The following is a 27,195-nucleotide window of genomic DNA, read 5'->3' as shown; positions in this document are numbered from 1 at the left end:
TGGCGTGGGCTGGTGTAGCCTGGAGAGGGACACTTTCTGTAGCATGGTGTGGGCTGCTGTAGCCTGGAATGGGACACTTTCTGTAGCATGGCGTGGGCTGGTGTAGCCTGGAGTGGGACACTTTCTGTAGCATGGTGTGGGCTGGTGTAGCCTGGAGTGGGATGCTTTCTGTAGTATGGTGTAGACTGGGAAGTCTGGAGTGGGACACTTTCTGTAGCATGATGTGGCCGGAAAGTCTGGAGTGGACTCTGGTGGCGATATGCTGTAGCAGCGGAGAATAAAAAGTTAGACTCTCTTTATATTACCTTTTTTTTATTTTATTCTGTGAATGATGCTTATGTTTGAACAACGATACATGCTTTTCACTGTATTTTATATTGAATGCACGTGACTATAAAGCATATTCTCATAGAGTACGAGCTCTCTGATTGGAGCTGATAATCTGGTCCAATCAGGGAGCCCTGGCTGACAGATATGAACAGGAGTGTCAGACATCCTGTTCACTTTGAGAGCTGGCTCTGAGGGAGCTGGATCAGTGTCAAAGATGCTGTACATGTAAATAAGAGGCAACTTGGTGGTGGGATACTGGCCTCTATGGAGTTATTTCACTGGGAACGCAGGGTGAACAACCAGAGGGAAAAACTGTTCTTTCTGCTTCTAGTTTCCTTGTGTTATATTCATCCAATATTTCTGGAATTTCCTGATTAGTTTCAAACTCACTGTTAAAAATCTCTTTGTGTGCAGGTTATTCATTTGTCTTTGCTTTTAACTCAATAGAGGTAAACTTATCTTCACCAACACTGGGAGCAGGAATCAGAAAAACTACGATGTAAGGTTCTTGATCCTAAAAAAACTCACAAGGTAAAGAGCGCAACAGTCAAGCAGAGTGAGGAAAGGAGGAGCAAGGAGAAGTAGAAGATAGAGGGAGAGAGAATGATATAGAATCGGGGAGAAAGAGGCAAACAGTTATTCGCAAAACTAAAAGAATTTTTGAAAAACATTTTGCCAATGGGCCAAACCACAAGGGATCAACTCATATTCTAAATTTCAAGAGCATGTACTATCTGTTATGTCACACTGTAGTAACTGTAATTGTAGGCATATTAATAATCTTTGGAGAAAAAGCTTTTAATGAATTACGTTAGTTATTTAATAATTAATTTTGCTGAAGGCTGTTATAGAATTTTGCAAGCAAACTTTCACTTCTCTAAAGCTCTGAATTTGTATTCTGTGCACTATTATTGTTGTCCTGCATGACACTTCATTTGCATTTACTTTTGTTTTATCTTTTTTTGGATGGAAGGTGATTGGAATCTCAGGGCAAGAGAGCTAAAAACATTCTTATTATCCTCAGAGGAACATTCCTGCCCCTCCTCGCCCTGTGTGTAATTATTAAGGAGGCCATTCAGCACATCAAGTCTCTGTGGAAAGTCAATTAAAAAGAAATTAAGACAATTTTCTAAAGTGTAGGTAAGCAGAAAGATCCCAATGTCCATTTACTCAAATCCGTAAAGGATTAGCAGGCAAGTGAATCAAGTGGTTCAGACCAATGGAGATTTACTTGTCTTCATAAACCAGAACATTGTTACAACCAGGTGAGCAGGCAGAAATAGATTCCTCTCTTTCACATCCTTTCAGTCAGTTGCAACAAATATTTAGAAGACCCTTCAGCATGCAGCTATATTTCAATTAAAATATAATATGAGTCAAAATTAAGGAGCCAATTACAAGGTTGTTTTGAATGAAGGAAAGAGGAATGTATTTTTCATTAACCTCCTTGAAAAATAATAAATTGTAAGATCCAGCACAAACACTGGTATAATGTGTAAAAAGGAGAAGAGTGTTGGTTATAATAGGAGGATAAATACCGTGTGGTTAAAAATGTTCTTAAACAGCATTTGAGTTTTTATAGTTGAGACCAGGTTAATTACTTGATGTCGTGTATCCTTAGCAGTAGCGAAACCGGTCAAGTCCTTGGTATATGGATGTTTCTCTGATTGTTCTATCATGAATGTTGGCTTTCAAAATGTTGAAAAGGAAACAGAGAGACATTATTTCAGTACGGACCATTGCTTATCTACATTTTTCTCTCTCTCTTGCCCAAAAGCCGGTTTCTTGTTATCCATTTCACTTGTGCCATTACACACTATTGCCTATTGTTAGTCACTAACAGTCCCCATTAACAACTAATCACCCTCCTAGCCAGATTGTTATCAATTCCTTTGTCTATCCAACTGCTCTTCTCTCTGTTCGGGCTCTATCCTCTCATTTATTCCCCACCCCATCCCACTCCCTATTTTCTGCATATAAACTGACATTTTCCCAGCTACCATCATTTCTGAGGAAGGTTCACCAGACCCAAAACATTAACTCTAATTGTTTTCCCCACAGATGCCGCCAGATCTGCTGAGCTTTTCCAGCATCTTCTGTTTTTGTTGTTGTTAAAGATCACTTGAACTTGGATTACTGGAAACAACTTCATTGCAGCCCTTAAAAATTGATAGGATCGGTTGAACTCCCCTTTACAGACTGAGCATGTTCTAGCTACTGTTTGTTATTTATATGTATCACATATGCATAACTCCTCACCAGGTCTCATACCATTCAAGGAGTAAGGGAGGGGGATGGGAAAAGAGTGGAGGACACAAGAGTAATTTCCAACAGTAAAATGCAAATTAACAATCGAGATAGTGAGAAATTTTGACAGAGTAGGTGGAGGAAATCTATTCTGTCTTGTGAGTGAGTTCATATTCAGAGGTCATAGATTTGAAATCATCAGCAAAAGATCCAAAGGAGAGATATGGACTTTTTTCCTACAAAGAGATGGTGGGATCTGTACTGGTCTGCTTGAATAAATGATTAAAGCTGATTTGAGAAATAACTTTAAAGGGGAGTTGTGCATATAATTGAGACTGTGGATCTTTAGGCTTACAGAGAATAAGATTAGAATTGAGGAATTAAGCCTGGATTTCAAAAAGCAGAAATAGCCTGAAGGGCTGAATGGCTTCCTCCTTTATTGTTTGTTTCTATGGTTCCTTTTCTGGGTTTCTTCCGACTCCAGACCTTCTCATTATGTTAACCTGGTAGGAAAGCCTCAATGGGCTTTCCCCACAGAAGGTCCAGGCAAAGAAAGCAGTTATGTCCCCACAGTGCCTCTGAACCCAGGCTGTAAATTGAAAGGAGAACTCCAGAGGTGGAGGATAAAATCAGAATTTGTAGGTCAGTTTGGAATGGATGTGTGCCATGGGCAAGTTAAACTACGCACCTGCCCATTTTCCACTCAGCAGGGAAGGTTAAAATTGACCTTTGTATGTCAACAGCAAGCATCTGGGACGTAGAGAAGAGTTGAAAGTGGAATGATTCAATGGAGACCTCTACATAGACAATTATACATACATACACAAAGGAACAGATATATATAAGCATATATATATATATAAAATTAAATATGTTAAATATTTGTGGGTGTTTATAGCCACAGCAGAACAGTTAGAAAAACTTTTCCAGATTCTCAGGTTGTGGGCTAGTGTCAATGCCAGCCTTCTGTTATGGTCTTGGACAAGTTGTTCTTATTTAACCTATTTTTCTAACCAACCTGGTCAGAGATGCTATTACACACCTGTGGAGCAGGTGGGGCTTGAACCTAGGCCTTGTCAGTTCAGGGGATAGGGACACCTCCACTGTACCACAGGAGGGCCCTGCTTGGACAAGTTGTTAGGCAGGTTTACATAAATTAGAAGCACCGTGTACAAATCAATTGAAGGGAATTTATTTCATATTGCTTGCTGAAGTGACTAACATCAGCACATCTTGTCACAATGCTTCTTGTTTGTGCTTATGCATTGCTTGCACTGTGCAATCGTGAGTATACTACACCAGCTACATTGACACAGGATCAAGCACACTCACTTGCTTTCTAGCCTAGGTATCTGATAACTCTCAGCCACCTCATGGTGTGTTCTGTGACAGGTCATCTGTGTTGTGGCCTTCAGACCTTAACTCACTTTAAACATAGAACATAGAACAGTACAGCACAGTACAGGCCCTTCGGCCCACGATGTTGTGCCGAGCTATTATCCTACTAAGATCAATCTACCCTGACACGTATACCCTGATGGACCAAATAACAATTATTATACACACAGATTTCAGACCATTGGCAAAAGCTGGGGAGTTGGGGGAGATGACCATGTGTTGTGGCAATAAAGATTGTGTTACTTTAAAGGCTGGTAGAAGTATATTTGATAGTCTTTAGCAAACTCTTAAAAGACCAATTGGATAACTAAATTTTAAAAATAACCATTTGTAGGGATGTGGAGAAAAAGCAGATGGGACTAATTTGATTGCACTTCCAAAGAGCTGATGATAGGTCAAATGTTTCCTGTGCAGTAGGATTCAATGGTTCTATGTGGCTCTGTATTCGAGTGTCACCCATCTTCGTCCATCACAACTAAAATTGTGTTTCTCAGCAACTCCACAGTGCAAAAGCAAGTTCCATAAAACCTCTGCCTGAAAGCTCACTATATTTGATTCCCTCAGCATGTTGTAGCAAGATAAGAAGGCTTCTTTAAAATTTGAGTGAAAAGACTTACAGCATCAGTGTGAGCACTCATGAGCAAAGCTCCCACTGCGCCTATGATCTGCCTCATTAAGGGTTCTACACAGAAGCCACTGAAATAGTCATCTCCTCCATGGCTGACTGCAGTGCAGAGAATTGTTCATCCATGAGTACACAGGCAGGTCACAGATTGCTTCATACATCTCACAAGCCCTGGCAGGTTCTCTGTCAGGGATAGATTCAGCACAATTTCAGGCAGCACAGTCTGGGTCTAAAGATCTCCCCCCAATGCAGCTATGATAGATTTTAAATTGAAATGCCAATTTAGACTACACTTAGAGGAAGACTCTACTGTGTTAAAGCAGTTGAAATTTGCATTTGGAATGGCCACCCTGAGAATTGCTATTTAAAAACTCCTGACCTTTTCATGGCTAGTGTTTGTCCTAATGCCCTCCCCTAATACCGACCAGCTGATTAGGAGTAAACATGGTATTGATGTGAAACAAAAACAGAAATTGCTGGAAAAGTTCAGCAGGTCTGGCAACATCAGTGGGAAGAAATCAGAGTTAATGTTTCAGGTCAAGTGACCCTTCCTCAGAATTGATGAGTTCTGAGGAAGGGTCACTCGACATGAAACGCTAACTCTGATTTCTCTCCACAGATGTTGCCAGACATGCTGAGCTTTTCCAGCAATTTCTGCTTCTGTTTGTGATTTACAGCATCCATAGTTCTTTCAGTTTTTATATGTTATTGATGTGAATTTCAAGCATGACTTGATTCAAGGGTCACTCGAGGCTCTAAGGGATAGCCACAGTTTCATGCTCACCTGTAGCTGTAAGGATCCTCTGTGATACACATTAGGAGATACCGTAGGACTCTTTGTCATGGTCTTAGCCTCATTGTAGCAACATTTATTCTGGGAATTGAGCACTTTTACCTAAAAAAAAATGCAAGTATTATGCAATTGCGCCTTATTGGATACTATCCATGGGTGTCTTGCTAGTTATTCCCCTTGGTCAGGTCTAGTAATGGGAGGGAGGGGCTGGAGAGCATGATGGACTCCTGCAGATACACAGCAGGTACAGGACATCAATGTCCTCCTCCATCAGGATCTCAAGTGCCATCTCCTCTGATCCTGTCCTCATGCTCCTTCAGTCCCAAAATTACCTTGCCAGATGTTATAAAGCAGAAGTTGACCCCCCCCGAGACCTGAAACCAAAACACCCAAAGAGAAGCACCTCACCTTATAATCTGCAAAAAAAGTGTGAAAAGTGGTGTAATCTGCCTTTCAGCAACTTCTAGTGGTTAAATAAAACAAATCCCTGACATTCACTTTACAATCAACAAGTAACGATTTAGTTATCTAACTGTAACAGTGAATAAATGAACTAAACTATTAACAAACCGAATAAACCGCTTCTAACTATTAACTATTCCCGAATAAAACAAGATTCTAATGGTATGCTGTTCTGACAAATACATGTCCCACTTATATATAAAAAAAGAATTTAGTCTCTCAAAACTACAGCCAGCTTACATGTCTTCCAGAATGTTCTGTGCCTTCTCCATCAAATGTTCTGTCAGGAACGCCTTCTCCATCAATTCCTCTGTCAAGAATATTAACTAGTTGTGCCATTGGGACCTTTGATTTAGATGGTGCTTTCTCTGAGGCCTAGAGGAGACTGTGAGACCCAACGATTCTCTCTTGAGAATTGAAAGCTGTTAACTCTGGCAGATGACAGTTAGTTCTCTTGTCTTTGTCCAACTGCCCTCTCCTTTTATACCATGATGACATATCAATTCCTAACAATAGGATTGGTCCTATGTTGTCAAAACATCAGATTTGAATTTAATAGGTTTATGATATCTAAGTGCTTGGTTCAAATTGATTGTCGAAATTTAAAACTTGTTGTCTTGGTGACAAAACAAATGTGCTGCTTGGCCTACTAATTGTACGGCCTTTTGATACAAATGTTTCAATTTGTGTGCTCTCAGTGTGCTTTCAAACTTTCATGCTAGTCACAAACATTTTGTTTAAATTTGTAAGCATAGAAAAAGCACGTCGTCTTTTAAAGGGACCATGCACTGCTCTCCACACGCCCACCAACCCCCCACGCCCCAGCATTTTACGAACACCAAATTCTAACTTCCTGCAACACAGAATTAGAGCACCGTACATTCTCAGAGAGCGCGGACATAAAGAGGTCACAGAAACCTGCTCCATAAACCTGCAGATGTCTCATTTAGAGACTCAAGGCAAGTTTATAGAATGCTAATCAGCAGAAAGGGTCAAACATGTGCATAAGTCCTGACTTTCCCGCACATCTGCACATCATATAGTAGTGCAGCACCTATTTAGTGTTGCTTAACACCTTTTGGCCAAAATAATTTCCAGTGAATCATGTCAGCGTTTGGGATTCAAACTGTTCTGAATGAAGAGGCCCTAAATGTCAAGGCCATGCAGTAATACGGCATTTGAACTTTTACCCAATGAGACTGATCTTCAGTAGTCACCCACCAGTTTCTTGTGAATGAGCCAGTAACTTTGCTGTCTAAATCCCCAAATGTGTACTTGAAAAGGAAAAGCATTTGCAGGGCTGTGAAAGATATAGCAGCTGGCACAACTTCAAACTGCTTTCCAGGCAATTAATCATTTTTGAAACAAAAATGTGAAGAAATTAAAGCAAAAGACTGTGGATGCCAGAAATTTGATATAAAACCTGAAAGTGCTCGAGAAACTCAACTGTTCTTGTAGTATCTGTGGAGAAACAGTCCAAAATAAAAGTCATATTGGACTGAAATTGTTAGTCTGTTTCACTCTTAAGATGCTGATAGACCTGTTGGGTTTCTCCAGCATTTCCTGTTGATATTAGGGAGTGATGATCTTGGTAGTGGTACTAATTGTTTTCAAAGAATTAACACAGTTATAGCAGGCTAAATGGCCTCCATCTGTGTTGTATGAATCTAAATCAGTTGCGCTAGTATCTGATAGAGGTGGTGATAAGATGTAGGATAGGATGTAGAATTCTGCAAGCAAATTGACAGTGGCAACAGTTTACGTATCCATTTCTAATGGAAGAGGAGACAAATGTCAATATATTACTTCAAACACCTACAAAAGGATTATTCCCATTGAGTAAAACTCCCAGGGAGGTGATTGAAGTTGTGATATGTGTTTGTGTGGTAGTATCTCAGTGGGATATGATGTGACAAGGATTACATGATCCAAATCATTTAGTCAGGAATTGCAGCCAGTTTCACTGTCCCTCATTGCTTGATGCTGTCTGTGTCCACATTTTCCAGGCACTTTTTGAGAGTGCTCAGGGAGTGAGTAAGTCTGGTTCCTTTGATCATTCACTATCTTGTCTCACAAGCAGAAGACTAGAACAGAGAGCATAGACTTTTGTAAATACCCTCACAGTTCCAGAGGCACCTTGCATATCTTGCAGGGAATGTTTAACTTTATGATGCGCAGATTAGATTTTTGCAAGTCTCTGCTCCCAGTTTGGAGTTTTACTCAACTGAAATGCAGACCAGGGAATCAGATACAGACAGAGGTTGTGGTACATCCAGTGATTGAGATTTAAACAGAGTAAGAATTAATGGGTCCTTTTCAAATTGGCAGGCAGTAACTAGTGGGGTGCTACAGGTATTGGTGCTAGGACCCCAGCTATTGACAATATATATTAATGATTTGGATGAGGAAACAAAATGTAACATCTCCAAGTTTGCAGATGATACCAAGTTGGTTGGGAGGGTGAACTGTGACATGGATGCAGAGATCCTTTAGTATGATCTCGACAGGTTGGGTGAGTGGGCAAATCAATGGCAGGTGCAGTATAATTTGGATAAATGTGAGGTTATTCACTTTGCAAGCAAAAACAAGAAAGCAGATTACTAACTGAATGACTGTAAATTGGGAGAGGGGAGTGTGCAGTGGGACCTGGGTGTCCTTGTGCACCAGTTGCTGAAGGTAAGCATGCAGGTGCAGCAGGTGGTATAGAAGGCAAATGGTATGTTGGCCTTCATTGTGACATGTTTTGAGTACAGGAGCTGGGATGTTTTGTTGCAGTTATACAGTGCCTTGGTGTGCAGTTTTGGTCTCATTTTCTGAGGAAGGATGCTCTTGCTCTCAAGGGAGTGCAGCGAAGGTTTACCAGGCTGATTTCGGGGATGGTAGAATTGACATATGAGGAGAGATTGACTAAGTTGGGATTGTTTTTGCTAGAGTTCAGACAAATGAAGGGGGATCTCATAGAGACTTATAAAATTCTAACAGGACTAGACGGGGTAGATGCAGGGAGGACGTTCCTAATGGTGGGTGTGTCCAGAACCACGGGTCACATTCTGAGGATTCAGGGTAGGCTATTTAGGACGGAGATGAGGAGATATTTCTTCACCCAAAGAGTGGTGAGCCTGTGGAATTCATTACCACAGGAAGTAGTTGTTGCCAAAACATTGAATGTACTCAAGAGGTGACTAGATATAGCACTTGGGGCGAATGGGATCAAAGGTTATGGGGAGAAAGCAGGTTGAGGCTATTGAGTTGGACGATCAGCCATGATTGTGAAGAATGGCAGAGCAGGCTCGAAGGGCCGAATGGCCTCCTCCTGCTCCTATCTTCTATGTTTCTATGTTGACTTGGTGAGATAAATCAAGATGAATAATGGTGAATCAACAGCTCAGTTTGCATCATTCCTGCCTGACTCCAATAGATGTGGAATAGACTCTGACTCATTGTCACCCTTATTGCATTTCCTTACAAAGTTAAAATCAGCTTCTTTGCGTGATTCCACCTACAAAAATTGTTGCTGCGCACGCAAACCAACGTAGTCACTTGGCAGTTGTAAGTAGGATGAGCAAATTGAGATTGCCCATTCATACAAAGTATCCCTTGGTACCTGTTTCTGTTATGGCAGCATTCTTGTACAGTTTTCTGTGAACCACCAGGAAAAGCTGGGAGAATTAACAGAGAGAACTTTATGCATTTGCATAGTTACTCAAAAAATGTGATACCATCTCAGACAAAGCAACCCACTTGATTGGCGTCACATTCACAAATATTCACTCCCTCCACGATTAATGCTCAGGAGCAGCAAAACGCACCGTTGTACAAAATGCATAGCAGAAATTCACCAAGGCTTGTTGGACAGCACCTTGCAAAACTGATCTCTACCATCTAGAAGGACAAGGGCAGAAAATACATGGGGATACAATCACCTGCAAGTTCTCCAAGTCACTCACTATCCTGGCTTGGAAACATATCGCCGTTCCTTCAGTATTATTAGATCAAAACCCAGGAATTCCCTACCTAATAGCATTGTGGATCTACCTGCACCAAATGGACTGCAGCAATTCAAGAAGGCAACTCACCACCACCTTCTCAAGAGAACTAGCCATAGGCAGTAAATGGTGGCCTAGCCAGCAATGTTCACACTCCATCGATGGATAAAATAAAAATTTGGCATTGAGCCGCGTCAGGAGATATTAATGCCAATGACCAACAGTTTGCCCAAAGTGTTAGGTGATAAAGGGAGGAAGTGAGGTAGAGAGGAGGAGAGGTGTAGTGGAGTTATTGCAGAGCTTTGGACCTAGGCAGCTAGAGACATGGCCACCATGTTTTGGGTCAGTGAAAATAAGGGATATGCAAGAGGACAGGATTAGACGAGGTTATGAGGTTGTATGAGATTACACAGATATTGAGGGCCAAAGCCACAGATAAGATTTGAGCACAAGGATGAAAATTTTAAATATTAGGCATTGCTGAGCTGAGAACCAATCGAGGTCAGTGAACACAATAGTTCATGGATGGATCAACAAGACAGGTGTAACTTAGGACACAGGCTGCATTATTATTTAACCATCGTAGGTCTTAAATCAGAGATTTCATTCTATTTGTTTATGACCTCAAGGTGCAGAGGTGGTACTAATGCTTTCTGCTATTTACCTCCATGCTTGTTAAAGAAGGAATTCCTTCAGGTCATGTCTGTTTACCCCAATGGGCATCTTCTGCTCCATCTCAGTTCCATCAAAGCAAGGTTTGTACAGCCTCATCTGCAAAATAGACCTCTGTGTCTGGATGGCTGCATTTTTCAACAAGATTGCTACAGTAACAGCTGGTCTGGTCTCCTCCAGACTCTTTCAGGGTTAGGACTGCGTCATTATTAATCCACTGCATTACTTGGTGATTTCCCATAGAATGTGCAACAAAAAGTGTACGTACTTAAAATCAGTAAAATCCTGTATAAAACAACTTTCTTTGTAAATCTCCAAATAACACTCAGTCAACCCTTGGTCAATGCACCAGAAGTTATTGACATTTCACTAACAGTGCATCATTAGCTACTGATAGAGTAAATTAATGCCATTCAACATATATTCGTTTTGGAGGATATTTCAGACTTTCTAACTTTTTGACAGTAATGGAAGTGGGTATTATTGCTGGTTTTACATTGGGCAAGGTGTAAAAACATTCCACCTGTTCTGATTGGATTAGGCCCTTCCTTTTTGCTGGTTTCAAGGAGTAGGTATGAGGAGTGACAAAATAAACCATTCCAGTTTTCTACCCAGTGAATCCTGCAGGGAAGTTTGTAAGTACACAAACTGGAAAGGCGCAGATTAATCCTGTCTATGTCGCCTCCTCCAGCAGTAAAACAATCTTCTAGTATTTGCTTTGAGGCTCAGACACAAGATGATGTGATGAGATAAGGTGGCAGAGGCAAACCAGTATTGTTAATATAAAAGCAATGTGGGAGACAGCTGTATCCTATTGAATGGTTCAAAGAATATTCTACAATGCTGAATAAAATAAATAGAAATGGGACTTTTTTCCCAGCAAGGTTGAAATTTATTGTCCATATCTAATTGCCCTTGAGGCCACCCTTGAAGCATAACATATTGATTGCGTGACTGCAAGCCACGAGTGAAGATAACATCATGATTATTTTCAACTGTGGCAGAGGAAACAGTGGCAGGTTATTGTCATGAGAGCGGAACAATTGAACTTGTAATCGAAAATGTGCAGGCAAGGAATCCAAGTAGTCTTGCCAAAACAAAAAGATGTCTGCTGTTAACTCCTCAAAGGTTTGCAGGGCCAAGGTCAGAGAGAAGTGTTTGCTTGGAACTCTAGGGTTGCATGGCAAACTTTTAATCTTCTCCATGCACCAGCCCATATCAAATTATTCTTTCCCCTTTCATGTCCTTGATCTCACACCCCAGCTGGGGGCGGCATGGTGGTTCAGTGGTGAGCACTGCTGCCTCACAGTGCCACAGACTGGGGTTCATTTCCATTCCTTGGGTGACTGTCTGTGTGGAGTTTGCACATTCTCCCTGTGTTGCATGGGTTTCCTCCAGGAGCTCTGGTTTTCTCTCACGGTCCAAAGATGTGCAGGTTAGGTAGATTGGTCATGCTAAATTGCCCGTAGTGTCCAAGGATGCGTAGGCTAGGTGGATTAGCCATGGGAAATGCAGGGGTAGGGGATGGAATGCTCTTCAGAGGGTTGGTGTGGACTCAATGGGGAGAATAGCCTGCTTCCACACTGTATGGTTGTTCAATACTCACATCAGAATTCCTTGTTCAAACTCCCTTCAATTTAGTTTCTACCCTGTCTGCAGCACTGAGAGCACACAATCAAAATAACCAATTATATATTTTTTTGACTACATCTGGGACATATCCCCTTGTCTTCTTCAAACTCATCAGTTTGCATAGGTGATCACATCGTGCTAACTCACTATATGCGCCAAATTCTCTCAGTATGAAAGTGTATCTTTACCAATGACTTATTTTCCTAAACATATATGATTAATGTGGCAGTTTCCAAGATTTCATAAGGCCATAAGACCATAAGACATAGAAGCAGAAATTAGGCCATTCAGACCATCGAGTCTGCTCCGCCATTCAATCATGGCGGATAAATTCCTCAACCCCATTCTCCTGCTTTCTCCCCGTTACCCTTGATCCCTTTGATAATCAAGAACCTATCAATCTCAGCCTTAAATGTACTCAATGACCTGGCCTCCACAGCCTTCTGTGGCAGTGAATTCCATAGATTCACCACTCTCTGGCTGAAGAAGTTTCTCCTTTTCTCTGTTCTAAAAGATCTTCCCTTTATTCTAAGGCTGTGCCCTTAGGGCCTAGTCTCTCCTACCAATGGAAGCATCTTCCCAGCATCCACTCTGTTCAGGCCATTCAGTATTCTGTAAGTTTCAATTAGATCCCCCCTCATCCTTCTAAACTCCAATGAGTACAGTCCCAGAGTCCTCAAACGTTCCTCATATGTTAAGCTTTCCTTCCTGGGACCATTCTCATGAACCTCCTCTGAACCCGCTCCAGGGCCAGTACATCCTTCCTGAGATATGGGGCCCAAAACTGCACACAATACTCCAAATGTGGCCTGACCAAATAAAGCCTCAATAGTACATCCCTGCTTTTATATTCAAGTCCTCTCAAAACAAACACCAACATTGCATTTGCCTTCCTGACTACTGACTCGACCTGCAAGTTTACCTTGAGAGAATCCTGGACTAGAACTCCCAAGTCTCTTTGCACTTCAGACTTCTGAATTTTCTCCCCATTTAGAAATTAGTCCATTCTTTTATTCGTCGTACCAAAGTGCATGACCTCACACTTTCCCATGTTGTACTCCATCTGCCACTTCTTTGCCCACTCTCCTTACCTGTCCAAATTCTTCTGCAGCCTCCTCAACTCCTCAATACTACCGGTCCCTCCAACTAGCCAGAATGCCCACAGTTCCTTCATCTAGATCATTAATGTGTAAAGTGAAAAGTTGTGGTGCCAAAACTGACCTTTGCGGAACACCACTTGTCACCGGCTGCCATCCTGAGAAAGACCCTTTTATCCCCACTCTCTGCTTTCTGCCAGACAGCCAATCTTCTATCCATGCTAGCACCTTGCCTCTAACACCATCGGCCCTTATCTTACTCAGCAGCCTCCTGTGCAGCACCTTTCAAAGGCCTTCTTGAAGTCCAGGAGGATAACATCCATTGGCTCTCCTTGGTCTACCCTGCTCGTTACTTCCTCGCCCTCATATACAAATATCTTCATGGATTCACCTTGCTCTATCTTTGCCTGACATCCTCTATCCCTTATCCTAAAACTCTGGAGTGCTGTGCATTTGCCCAACCCTTCACTACACCAGCAATACAGTCTTTAGTTGTTTTAGTCCCACACTCAAATTCCCTCTTTAAATATCTCCATCTTGCGGCTTCTTTCCCTTCATTAAAAACTTTTTCAATTCCATCTTTTTAACCAGGTGTTCTGCCCCATCTCTAAGGCTACCTCTTACCTCTCAGCACTTTCTTTGCCTCTATGCAGCTTGGACATCCAAAGCAAACTGTGATGCCCAAATTAATACCAATAATCCACAGCGATGCCAGACAGTCTTTTAAAAATTGCATGCTGTGCAAAAAGATAGCGATTGATCCCGAAAAAGATGGCAATATCATTATTTTTGTTATTTAACGAAAAGAAAGTGAGTGAAGGTGACATTTGTAACATGTGGGCAAAATCACATGTGGCAGCTCGAAAGGATAGCAAGAAGTGTTAATAGATCACAGATCATTGTGAATAAGCCCATATTTAGTCTGTCCCTTTATAATTCACAATATTTGGCTCGAACAAAGTTTTTGCAGTTAGAAGCACTACAGAACTAGTCAGAAGAGAACATTGCACTTTTCTAACATCAAGCAATTGTTATTTTCTTCAAAATCTCAATGTACTCCATGACTTGTAAGCAAAAAGTGAATGGTGGCATAACTAATAAGAAAAGCCTAGCTCAGTGCCCAAGAACATATACCAAGTATCTGGGAGAACTTTCTTGTGATGGGAATATTCTTAAATAGCAAAATAATTTTTTGTTTTGCCCTTCTGGTCTTAATCATGTTAGGTATAATTGGAATATTTCCAGCAGTTACCTTGACCACATGACCTATTTTGTGTGCAATGCACCACATGCTATGGGACTTTGTAAAATGCTGTTTGATAAAGGCCTTCATTTCCACTGTTAGGTGACATTTGAAGTTGATAATTTGCTGAAATACTTCAGGACTCTGGCATTAGATTTAAAAGTAGGCCGTCAGCTCGTACTTGTGTGCAACAGGACTGGCTTACCGATTTGACCACAGCTGGCTTTTTAACTGGCCTCCTTTGGGTCTGGTGTCCAATAAGAATAGCAGAAAATTGGAGGGCTATCAGCTCTGAGACCTCACCAATGGCAATGAGGAGAGCGGTCATCGCTAAGGAGACCTCAGGGCACCTTCAGGTATGTAAATTAAAAATTACAAGTTGGCATACCAGGGAAACCCCTCCAAGGGGATTGTTGGGGCCTCAGGGCTGCTTTCCCTGCCGATGGAGGCAGAATGATTGGAAATCCCATCCTTAGCTCTTCCTGCTGCCTTCGACTTTGCAAATTGTTTGTCTGCCACCTCAGAGCAGGCAGACAAAGTGCCTCAGTCTTCCCGAGTACATGGAGTGCATTGGAGAGCCAACATGTAGCAGCAGCCTGTTATTTAATGAACACCCTGGCCAGCTACAGTGCCACCATGTAGGGGTGGTAAAATTCTGCCCTTTGAGAGAGAGTTTACCATGAATAACAAAGACTTCTAAGAGCCTAAGGTGAAAGAAATGATGTGCAGTGCTACAATCAGATTCATACAGACTATTCAGGATTACACAGTTAAAATATAATGTAGTGAAAAATCTAATTATTTGGAAGCATGCTGTGCTATATTAGAGGCTGCCTTCACTAATATGCACAATTGCATTAATTACTTCCCTCCAACTCATTCATCAGATGTTAAATTCAATGGTGTTTCAAATGTCAAATAAAATGTGGTAAATGCTGTTATAACTATTTTCAAAAGCGAGAGTGTGACAGACCATGGGAAGTGTGGGTGGAACTTTGAACAACAAAAAATAAATTCTGCGCTATTTGCCTGCGGTTTACTGCTTGATGAATGAGTTCTCAAGGTTGAAAGTTATACTGAGAAGTCACCTGTAACAATCTGAAACAGCCTCGGAAATTGAACTGCTTGTTCTGCAGAAGTGGCGAAGTTTTCACTCTCCACAGGAAGCAGAAAGTGGATCACATGTTGCCTGGGTATCGTTTAAGCTCACTTGGCTGGACAGCTGGTTTGCAATGTAAAGTGATCCCAACAGCACAGGTTCAATTCCTAGACTTGGAATGTCACTCTCATGAAGTCACTTCCTTTTCAACCCCAGAGATAGTAGGAACTGCAGATGCTGGAGAATCCGAGACAACAAGGTGCAGGGCTGGATGAACACAGCAGGCCAAGCAGCATCTGCTCCTATGATGCTGCTTGGCCTCCTTTTCAACCCCCCCTTTCCTGAGGCATGGTGCTCCTCAGGTTAAACGGACCACCAGTCACTGCTACCTAATGTGAGAGTAGGACTATAGTGACTTTACACTTTACCTATGTTGGAAACCTTTTCTTTTCTATTCATGGGATATGGGAGACAGTGGCTGGGCCAGCATTTATTGCCTGTCTTCTTCTTGCCCTCGAGAAGGCAGTGGTGAGCTGTCTTCTTGAATCACTGCAGTCCATATGCTTTAGGTAGACCCACAATGCCCTTGGGAGGCAATTCCAGGATTTTGACCCAGCGATAGGGTAGGGACAGCAATACATTTCCAAGTCAGGATGGTGAATGGCTTGGAACATGCAGGTAGTAGTGTTACTTTGTATCTGCTGCCCTTGTCCTTCTAGATGGAAATGGTCATGTGTTTGGATGGTGCAATCTGAGGATCTTTGGAGAATTTTGCAGTGCATCGTGTAGATGCTACTGATTGTCAGTGGTGGAGGAAGTGGATATTTATGGATGTGATGCCAATCAAGCGGGCTGCTTTTGTCCTGGATAGTGTCAAGCTTCTTGAGTGTTGTTGAAGCTGCACCCATCCAGGCAAGTGGGGAATATTCCACCACACTCCTCACTTGTGCCTTATAGATGATGGACAGTCTTTGGGGAGTCAGGAAGTGAGTTACTCGCCACAATATTCTTAGCCTCTGACCTGCTTTTGTATCCATTGTGTTTTTGTGCCGCATCCCAGTTGAGTTTCTGGTCAATAGTACCCCAAGGATGTTCATAGTGGGGGATTCAGTGATGGTAACGCCATTGAACATCAAGGGGTGGTGGTTAGATTGAATCTTATTGAAGGCCGTCATTGCTTGGCATTTACGTAGTGCAAATGTGACTTGCAACTTATCAACTGAAGCCTGGATACTGCCCAGATCTTCTGTCTGCATGGGTGCTGCCTGACTTGCTGTGATTTCCAGCATTTATTTTGTTTTCAGTACTGATTCCAGTATCTGCAGTAATTTGCTCCTACTGTCCACATTTTCTTGCTTTTGAACATGGAATGCTTAAGCATCTGAGGAGTCACAAATGCAGAATGTTTAGCACCAATCATCAGCGAACATCCCTACCTCTGACCTTGTGATGGAGGGATGGTCATTGATGAAGCAGCTAAAGATGCTCACTCACCTTGGAATCTAAATGCCTTTTGTAATATTGTAGAAGTCAGTTGTTGTTTTATTCTTGCTGAGGAGATACATATGCAAAGGTGAATTCCAACTAGTTGTTCTCTCAGCCAAACTTGATTGTTGCCATTCAGAACTCCAAAAACAGAAAATTGCCAACACTTGCAATATTTAGCTGCCCCATCTAAGTCAGAATCTTGTAGCGTGGCAGAGTTCTTTTGCTTCATTTTAGCATTGCCTTGAGGCTTCCACTAGAATCTAATTCCAGGACAGCCAAGAAGTAATCACAGACAGTGTTACAAAAATAAAGGAGGGAGGGAAGGAAGAAGTCACTGCAATCGTAAAGCAGCAGGCTAAATGTTCTGGGGACATGGGTTCAAATCCCGCTATGAAAGACAATGAAGTCTGAATTTTTTAAAAAAATTTGGAATTCAGAGGTGGCTTAATGGCAAACATGTAACCACTGTCAATTGTCATAAAAACTCATCTGCTTCACAAATTTTGTTTTGGGAAGGAAATCTGCCATCATTACCTGTTCTGGCCTACATGTGACTCCAGATCCACAGTTGACTGTCAACTGCTCTCTAGTTATTTAGAGGTGAGCAATAAATGCTGGTCTGGTTATCACTGCCAGTGTTCTATGAACAAATGAATAAAAGCTATTTAAAGGTAGTGTATGAAATTTTTAAATAGTAATCTGAACTTACAGTGTTATAATTTGCTTTACTGCAGCTCTATTATTTGGAAAGAAATAGGGTTGTCCTTTGCCTCGCATCCAACATAAATTTAGAATTGGCCTTGCCTTGGCTAATCTTTCGGGCGACAGCTCTTTAACAAATATGAGGCAGAACTTCTGCCTATCTCCAGGAGAATGCCTACCTCAGAGGCGCTCTCCAGTTGGAGAGTAACTGCTCTGCACCACAACGGGATCAGTGGCCATTGTCGTAGGTTGGGATATGAGAATGTGGGGTTAATACTCAAAAGTAGGATGCTGCTCACCTTTCCTACTCTTTGAAAGCCATTGAACCTCATAAAACAGTGTATCAGTTACTCGGATCCTTCAGCCTTCTTGTAGATGCTGAATCTTCGGGAAGCAGCGGAGAATTCAGCCATTCTGATTCTTGTGGGTGCCCCTTTAGAGAACCTTTATCTGGCAAATGTAGCTGTCACCATGCTAACCACTCTGAATGATGCCATTATTGATCTGAAGGGTCACAAAGCTCCGTACTGAACCAAAAGAATTTCCTGGCTCTTCTGCCAGGTCCCTCCACTGTGTGAAGTCCTTCTGCTAGGTTGGATAAAGAGCAATACAAATGTCAATACTTTCTTGATATTCCTCCAAACCATCCTTAACATTGTGCCTTGCAACAGCACATCAATGGATCACCTTTTGAAGTGATTTGACACATCCCAGACCCTGCCTGTAGAGTTAATGAATAACATTCAAAAGTTTAGGATGACAGGGGCAAGGAAATTCCCCCAAACACTCAGTCATAAGATCAGTTATCATTGTTACAAAAACAGAGTAGCGATTTTGTTGCTCTCTCTACCAAACGGTTATAAAAATTTAAATTGCCTTTTCACTTTGTTACCTACATCAGTTAATTTTTCTTAACTGTTGATGGTAACATTGGGCTAATAGTTCAGGGGGTATAGTCTCTTAGCACTGGGGAAGAAGCTAACACTCTGAATCATTCCTAGATTTATGACTGTTTCATTACTAATATTAAATTCCACTCTTTCATGCTAGTGTTCAGTGACTCCCTGAAGTCAGGATTCCTGATTAGGTCATCAGCGTTATTGAAAGTAAAATCTTTTATAAATTCAATGCGCATGCATGGAGTGAAATTTTTACAGTATAATGTACCTCATTATTCTTTGTGATTGTGTAATTTTGAAGAGGTGCCCTGACAGCGAGACTCATTTTGTAATTTTATAGCATTATCAGTTGCGTAAAAGAAAAACTGCTGTCTGATTATCTTCATAAAATTCTGGGCATATTAGCAATTGATGGGTGTTGTGCAGGAATAGAACTAAACTGCAATTGTCTAACAGGTCTCCTATTAAATGTGATAATTATTTGGGAATGTCATCCCCACTGCTGTCTCTTTGCAAGTCACATGCATGCTATTGTACTGATGGGCGTAAGTCATATGTGGGCGGGCAGGGACGGTTTTCATTAGGCCCAATTTTAACACCACCCACCTGCCTGAAATGTGAGTAGTTAAGATAGTAGCCATGGGGTAATTGTTGTGTTCAAGATGTATTTATACCTACAGCCATTTGATCTGAGCAGCTTCTGTTTTGGTACAAGCAGATAGGAATCTCACAAATCTGTTGACTTCAGAATTTGATGAATTTGTACCCCTCTACCATTTTAATTAACAATTGAAGAAGTCACCCCACCCTGCACCAAGTGAAACTTGGTCTCTTAGAACAACTGAAGGTGTATTTAAAAAATAACATGTGAATCCAAATCAATGGATCAAAGGATTTCTCTGCTGTGTGGTTTACTAGTGAAGCTTCCTGCTTCTAGATACCTTCCTTTTTCACACTCATTAAGCTTTCTGTGCTTGTAACAGGAAACGTTAATGCTGGTTTGATTGGGATGGAGGAACACTGAGCATGAGAAGCAGCAGGAGCAGTTTTAACCAGTATTAGCAGTGCCTAGTCCAATCAGGAGACACCAGAGGGGCCAGGAGCCACTTTTTCTGGAAACAAAAACAGAAGTTGCTGGAAATGCTCAGCAGATCTGGCAGCATCTGTGAAGAGAAATCAAAGTTAACATTTCGGGTCCTGCAACCCTTCCTTTTTTTGGTATCTGTCTGAGGGACAATGCAGGAGGAACTTGAGTTTCTTCAGGCAAGCTCTCACACCCCAACAGATCCTTGATCCTGTTAAAAGTCTGGTTACTGACTGCTGCACATGAGATAGAACTACAATCGATATTGGCTGTGTACAGTATTGAATGTGGGAGACTGGGGTAGGACTCCTCGTGACTTGTTGCAAAGCAGCAGGAGCAATGGGTCTAAGAACAGGCAAAATGAAAGGAAAACTTCACCTCATAAAATAAATTTAATATTTAAAAAAAGGGAACTGATTTGAACCCATTGTTGCTAGGATACCACTGGTATGTTGCTAAGCAACAGAACTCACAGCAGTTGTTATTGAGACTGTGCATTTCATTTTTCTGAGAAAGTGGAAGTGAGCAACATAATGATTTATAAGGAATATTGGGAGGATTTTTTTAAAAGGAGTGAATTGTAAAGTAAAGGGCAGAAAATTTGGTTGAGTAGCGTTTCAGGTGCAACAAAGTACAAGGTGGTTTGTTTGGTGGTAAGAATAGCACACATGAAGAAACCTCATTCTTTGTCACTTCCAGACACGACTGTTCCAAGATTCTAAATGAAAAAAAAAGCAAAGAACTGCAGATGCTGGAAATCAGAAATAAAGTCAGAAATTGCTGGAGAAACTCAGCAGGTCTGGCAGCATCTATGGAGAGAAAGCAGAGTTCATGTTTAAGGTAGAATCGTGCTTTCTTTCCACAGGTGCTGCCAGACCTGCTGAGCTCTTCCAGCAATTTCTGTTTTTAATTTGAATATTCTCCTGGCTAGCTTCCCCTCCTTCAGAATCTGTGACTATCAGCTCATCAGAATATTGAATGGCGCACACCTATTACTGTTGTTATCTCTGACCTATACTGGTGAGCGGGATTTACCTTCGTTCCATTTAAAAGGCTCATTTTTATTATTAAACCCTTCATGGCCTCGCCCTTACTAATTCTGTATTTTCCTGTAGCCATACTGCCCTCCCCCAACAAATTCTGTGTTATCCTGGGTGGGATCTTGTTGTAATGGGGAACTTTCCTGGTGACAGGACTGGAAGTGAGCAGGATTTGCACTCAGAAGCAGAAAAGCTAGCCACGTGTAGTCACATGGCAGCTGGCCAATTTGCTTCAACACAGTCCAGGCTAATTGCATGGCATGGATGAATAAGAAGCCCCTGACCTCACAGTTACTTTGTGTAAGCTCCAGCGTTAAGGAGCACCTTGACTAGCATCAGACCCTGCAAAGCCACTAGCAGCTACATTCTACCTTTCTGACAGGAGAATTGTGAACTACTGCCACCCTCTCCCCACCTGCTGGATTTGAACCGTAGGACTACTCCACCCATCAGTCACATTTGACCTACCCAGCATCATCCTGAGAGGAGATTTGCACCACACCTTAGGAAGGATCTATCAGCCTTGCAGAGATTACAATGTAGGTTTACAAGAATGATGCCAGGACTTCAAGAATTAAGTTATGAGGTGAAATTATACAAATTAGACCTGTTTCCTCTTAGAAATCAGAAGAATAAGAGATTTTGTGATTGAAGTCTTCAAGTTACATGAGGATGTTGTGAAACTTGAAAGGGTTCAGAAAAGATTTAAAAGGATGTTGCCAGGGTTGGAGGGTTTGCGCTATAGGGAGAGGCTGAATAGACTGGGGCTATTTTCCCTGGAGTGTCGGAGACTGAGGGGTTACCTTATAGAGGTTTATAAAATCATGAGGTGTATGGGTAGGGTAATAGACAAGTCTTTTCCCCAGGTTGGGAGAGTCCAAAACTAGAAGACATAGGTCTAAGGTGAGAGGGGAAAAATTTAAATGGCCCTAAGGGGCAATATTTTCATGCAGAGGGTGGTGCGGTATGGAATGAGCTGCCAGAGAAAATGGTGGAAGTTGGTACAATTACAATATTTTAAAGGCATCTGGATGGGTACATGAATAGGAAGGATTTAGAGGGATATGGGCCAAAAGCTGGCAAATGGGACTAGATTAATTTAGGCTATCTGGTCAGAATGGATGAGTTGGACCAAAGGGTCTGTTTCCATGCTGTACAGCTCGATACTCTATATTAACAGAAAAAGACAGGGCAGATAATGATAAACCATTTCCTCTGATTGGGTATTCTAGACTAGGGGGCATAGTCTAAAAATTAGGCCCAAACCATCAGGAGAGATATTGTGAAGCACTTCTACACAAAGTGGTGGTGTATGTTTGGAACTCCCTTCCATAAATGGCAGTGGATGCTGGATCAGTTGTTAGTTTGAACTCTGAAAGAGAGACATTTTTATGAAGGAAAGATATGATGGACATGGGCCAAATGCAGGTACGTGGATCTCACTGAATGGTGGAACAGGCTCGATGAGCTGAATGGCTACACCTGCTCCTATGATCCTCAACTTTCCCTTGATCATGCTAGCCCTGCCTGGAAATCTTCCAGTCACCCACGAACAACCTTCAGTTGTCAACTTAGATCTGCTCCTGCCACCATCAAGTTTCCTTTTTACATTCAGGGGATGCAGGTGCCACTGGCTTGGAGATGATGATATTCTCAGGTGTCTTTGGACCTTGTCCTTCTAGATGGTAGTGGTTGTGGGTTTTTTATTAAATGTATTCATTTGTGGGACAAGGGTGTGACTGGGTGGTCAGCAGTTTTTATTGTCCATTTCTAGCTGCCCTTGAGAAGGTGGTAGAGAGCTGCCTTCTCGAACTGCTGCAGTCCATGTGCTATAGATTATAAAGCCCTCAGTGAGGGAATTCCGGGATTTTGACTCATAGACAGTGAAGGAACAGCGATATATTTCCAAGTCAGGATGGTGAGTCGCTTGGAGGGGAACTTGCAGGTAGTGGTGTTCCAATGTATCTGCTGCCCTTCTTCTAGATGGAAGTGATTGTGCATTTGGAAGGTGCTGTCTAAGGATCTTTCGTGAATTTCTGAAGTGTGTCTTGTAGATAGTATACACTGCTGCTACTGAGTGTCAGTAGTGGAGGGAGTGGATGTTTTGGATGCAGTGTAAACCAAACAGTTACTTTGTCCTGAATAGGGTCAAGCTTCTTGAGTGTTGTTGGAGCTGCGCCCATCCAGGAAAGTGAGGAGTAGTCCACTACACTCCTAGCTTGTGTCTTTCAGACAGTGGACAGGCTTTGGAGAATCAAGAAGTGAGTTACTCCCTACAGTATTCTTAGCCTTGTGTTCCAGAATTTTCTGCTGTTGTTGCCACTGTTTTTAATGACAAGTCCAGCTGAGTTTCTGGTCAATGGTAACCTCAAGGATGTTAATAGTGGAGGAATTCAGTGATGGTAACACCATCGAATGCCAAGGGGTGATGATTAGATTGGCCCTTATTGGAGATGGTCATTGCCTGGCTTTTGTGTGGTGTGAATGTTACTTTTCACTTATCAACCAAAGCCTGGATATTGTCCAGACCTTGTTGTATTTGAACATGGACTGTTTCAGTACATGAGGAATCACGAATGTGCAATGTTTTGTACCAGTCATCAGTGAACTTCCCCACTTCTGACCTTATGATGGAGGGAAGGTCATTGAACAAGTAGCTGAAGATGGTTGGGCCTAGAGCACTGCCCTGAGGAACTCCTGAAGAGATGTCCTGGAGCTGAGATGACTGACCTCCAACAACCACGACCATTTTCTTATGTGCTAGGTATTCTGCAACCACCAGAGAGTTTGCCCCCTCATTGATTCCAGTTTTGCTAGGGTTCTTTGATGCCACGCTCGGTCAAATATGGCCTTGATGTCAAGGGCTGTCACCCTTACTTCACCTCTGGAATTGACTTCTTTTGTCCATGTTTGAATCAAGACTGAAATGAGATCAGGAGCTGAGTGGTCCTGGTGGAACACAAACTGGATGTCACTGAGCAGGTTATTGCTGGACAGGTGCTGCTTGATAGGACTATTGACAAAACCTTCCATCACTTTCCTGTTGATCGAGAAAAGACTGATGGGGCAGTAATTGGCCATGTTAGATTTTTCCTGCTTTTTGCATACAGACCATATCTGGGCAATTTTCACATTGTTGGGTAGGTGCCAATGTTATAACTGTACAGGAAGAATTGGCTAGGGGAGCGCAATATCTGGAGCACAGGTCTTCAGTATTATCTCTAGAATGTCGTCAGACCCCGTAGCCTTTGCAGTACTAAATGCCTCCAACCGTTTCTTGATATCATGAGGAGTGAATTGAATTGGCTGAAGACTAGTATCTGTGATCTCGGGGACCGCTGGGGGAGGCTGAGATGAATCATCCACTCGGCACTTCTGGCTGAAGATTGCTGTGAATGTTCAGCCTTATCTTTTGCACTGATGTCCTGGGCTCTTCCATCATTGAGGATGAGGATATTTGTGGAGCCTCCTCCAGTAAGTTGTTTAATTGTCTACTACCAATCGCGACTAGATGCAGCAGGACTACAGAGCTTAAATCTGATCTGTTGGTCGTAGAATCGCTTTGCCCTGTCTATCACTTGCTGCTTATGCTGTTTGGCATGCAAATGGTCCATTTGGTGGCTTCACCAGGTTGACACCTCACCTTCAGGTATGCCTGGTGCTGCTCCTGGCATGCCCTCCTGCACTCTCCAGGTTTGATCCCCTGGCTTGATGATAATGGTTGAGTGGGGGGTATGCTAAACCATGAGGTTACAGATTGTGCTGGAGTACAATTCTGCTGCTGTTGATGCCCACAGTGCCTGAGGGATGCCAGTCTTTAGATGCTACATCTGTTTGAAGTCTGTCCCATGTAGCATGGTGATAATGCCACACAACACAATTGAGAGTGTTCTCAGTGTGAAGGTGGCCTGCATCTCCACAATGATCATGCAGTATGTACTCTATATACTGAGTTAGTAAGTGACTGTCATGGAGAAATACAACCGCAGCTGGAAGATCAGAAATGATGAGGTCAAGGATGTTTTTCCCTCTTTTTGGTTCTCTCACCACCTGCCGCAGACCCAGTCTAGCAGTTATATCCTTTAGGACCCAACCAGCTCGATCAGTAGTGCTGCTGTTGAGCCACTCATGGTGGTGGACCTTGAAATTCCCCGCCCAGAGTACATTTTGGGCCCTTGTCACCCTCAGTGCTTCCTCTAAGTGTTGTTCAACATGGAGGAGTACTGATGCATCAGCTGTGGGAGGATGGTGCACAGTAATCAGCACAAGATTTCATTGCCCAGGTTAAAGCCATGAGACTTTGTGAGGTCTGAAGTCAATGCTGGGAAGGTGCTTTGGTGATTTTCTGCAGTGCATTTTGTAGATGGCCCACACTGCTGCTGAGCACCAATAGTGAAGGGATTGATTGTTTGTGGACGTGTTGCCAGTTAAGTGGTCTCAAGTTTTGCATATTGTTGGAACTTTACTCATCCAGACAGGTCGGGAATATTCCATTACACTCCTGGCTTGTGCCTTCTGGTTGGTGGTCAGTCTTTGAGCAGTTATGTGATGAGTTACTTCATATAGGATTCCTAGCTCCACATCTCCCTGCAACAGTCGCATCATCCCGAACTTACCAATCTCCATCCTTGACACTCATTTTCACCCTTGGAGTACAAAATTGGTTTTAGGACAGAAAAAAAGTGTTTCAGACTGGTGCTTCTCAACATTCCGCGTTAGAACCACTGTATCTGATGTGAATATTGCAATGGAAAAGAAAATTGCCATCGAAGCCAAATTAGAGAAGTAGCTAACAATGAGAATGACTCAGTTAGCTGGAACAGGTAATAGACAGCTGAGCAAACCAGGCAGAGAAATTGCACATGGAATTTAATACAGAGTAATATGAGATGATGTATTTTGGCGGAAGCGATAGAGAAAGGCAATATGTACTTAATGACATGGTTTTGAAGAGTGTGAAGGGACAATGAGACCTGGAATTCATGTGCATAGATCTTGGAAGATAGAAGGAAATATTGAAAGAGTGGTTAGCAAAACATATGGGGTTTTGGACTATTGATTTTAAAAAAAGCAAGAAAGTTATATTGCACTTGGAGTAGGGAGGCCTTACTGCAACTGTACAAGGCGCTGGTGAGACCACAACTAGAGTACTGAGAGCAGTTCTGGTCCCCTTATTTAAGGAAAGGTATCATTTCATTGGTGGCAGTTCAGACAAGGTTCACGAGGATGATCTCTGGTATTGAGGGATTGTCTTATGAGCAAAGGCTATACAGGTGGAACTCTACTCATTGAAGTTAAGAAGAATGAGAGGTCGTTGAAACATATAGGATTCTTAAGGGACAATGACAAGGCAAATGCTGAGAGGATGTTTCCCTGATGGGAGAGCCCAGGACCAGAGGCCATAGAATAAAGGGGTGCCAATTTAAGACTGAGATAAGGAGGAATTTCTTCTCCCAGAGTTGAGAGTGTTTGGAAATCTTTGCCACAGAGAGCTGTGGGGACAGAGCCCTTGTGTATTTTTAAGACTGAGATAGACAGATTCTTAATCAGTCAGGGAAAATCAAGGGTTATAGGGAAAGAGCAGAAAGTAGATGTGAAGAATGTCAATTTAGCCATGATCTTATTGATCAGCAGAGCAGACTCGAGGGCCCAAAAAGTTCTGGTTGGCCCCCAATAAGAGTATCACATCCAGTTCAGATCACCACATTTTAGAAACGATAGAGGGGACACAAGAAGATATAGAGGAGATTTGCCAGCAATTTTCCAGGCATAAGGGCTATATTGGACAAGTTGAGGCCAAGGTTCTTGGAGCAAAGGAGATTGAGGGGAGCTCAGATGAATGCATACAAAAGTGAGACAGATTTAGATAATGTAGACATAGCTTTCTGCACCCAATATCAGACGGTACAATGATTAGATGCACAGATTTAAGGTTTTGATCAAGACATGCAAGATCATATGGAGGTGAACATGAACAATGTTTTTATGCTGTGAGTGGTAATAATTTCAAACTCAGATGAAGTGATAATTCATGATTTCTAAAGGACACCAGACAGGCACTTGAAAGGAAATAAACTTGCAGTACAATGAGATAGAGCAAACAACTAAAACCGACTGGATTGTTCCACCGGGATCTGGCATAGACTAAATGGGCTGAATGGTCTCTTACTATGTTGCAATAATTCTGTAACCCCATACCCATCTGGGCTCTGGTTTCATCAATACTAACAAGCTGGAATAGCATGGCTTTGCGCCAGGTAATTTATTTCAATACCAGTGCAGAGAACCCTTTTTCATGTGTGACGTATTTGTCTTTAAAAAAAGTATACTCAGTACCATCCACATTGATGTGCCATTTAATATGCTGCTTGCAAAAATTCGAGTGTTAAAAAGAACCT

The sequence above is a fragment of the Rhincodon typus genome, chromosome 11 (genome assembly GCF_021869965.1).
Source record: "Rhincodon typus isolate 14 chromosome 11, sRhiTyp1.1, whole genome shotgun sequence".
Lineage (NCBI taxonomy): Eukaryota > Metazoa > Chordata > Chondrichthyes > Orectolobiformes > Rhincodontidae > Rhincodon > Rhincodon typus.
This window is presented reverse-complemented; position numbering follows the sequence as displayed.